Here is a 1,233-nt window from a genome sequence, read left to right on the forward strand (position 1 = left end):
ATCATTTTGTCAATATCCACAAAGTTTCTTGCTGGGATTTTGATTGTGATCGTATTGAATGTATAGATCGAGTTGGGAAGAACTGACATCTGGACAGTATTGAGTCTTTCTATCCATGGACATAAAATGTCTCTCCATTTCTTAGGTTTTCTGATTTCTTTTATCAGAGTTTTATAGTTTTCCTCATATAGATCTTGTACATATTTTGTTAGATTTATATCAGAGTGTTTTATTTTGGGGAGTTGCTAATATAAATGGTACTGTGTTTTAAATTCGAAATTCCACTTATTTATTGGTAATATAGAGGAAAGTGATTGAATCGTATATTAACCTTGTATCCTACAACCTTTCTATAATTGCTTATTAGTTCCAGAAATTTTCGTTGTTCTTGTTGATTCTTTTAGATTTTCCACATAGACAGTTAGAACAATCACTTATTAAAAATTATTCCTATTTGCTCCTAAGCTGTCATCTACCTACCGAGAGATTTTGTTGGGAGTGGAGAGTCTGAGGGGGGAAGAACCATCACCCCATGATATTAAAACACATCCTAATTTAATATACATAATGTGTCTTGTAAGAAAAGGTGCATCTTAGATCTTTCTTCCTAGAAGCACGGTGCACCCTGGACTTCTTCTTAGAGCAGAAGCCATATCCATCTTGGGGCTTGGTCTCAGGTTGCTGGGTCGTTGGGTGCCGAGAGCTAAGGCCTAGGCTGTGGGTGTCGGCGCTGCCCCATATCTATGTGGAAAGAGCCTGGCAAAAGCAGCAGCAGCCCCTCTCCACCCTGGGGCCTTTTCCCAGTGGCCAGTGCAAACTTCGCTCCATGGGCCCGCCAAACAGGTACTAGGACAGTTTCTCTTTGTTTGGTGTAAAATCGCTTCTAATCGTGACATAGCCCAAAGGAAACAAACAATAAACCTCTGAGGATTACAAAATCGTCTTTTGCAGTAGACATCGGAGATCTGCTCACAGTGCCTTGATAGCCCTTTGGAGAACTACCCTTTCTTGAGCCTAGGACTCCGGGGTGGTCATGTGACTTGGGCTTGGACAATCAGCATATCCCATTGGCTTGACCTCTATTATTGGTTCAAGGGTGGACCTGGGACTCCAGCTGGTCCAATGAGAGCCCTCCCTCGGACTTTTGCTAGGACTCGTTGGGAACCAGGCAGGGGTGCCTTTTCTAGTGGGGTTGCCATGTTTAGGATGTCATCCTAGAGCTGGGATTGAGGG

Source organism: Pteropus vampyrus, unplaced genomic scaffold, assembly GCF_000151845.1.
Source record: "Pteropus vampyrus isolate Shadow unplaced genomic scaffold, Pvam_2.0 Scaffold51, whole genome shotgun sequence".
In the NCBI taxonomy this organism is placed as follows: Eukaryota; Metazoa; Chordata; class Mammalia; order Chiroptera; family Pteropodidae; genus Pteropus; species Pteropus vampyrus.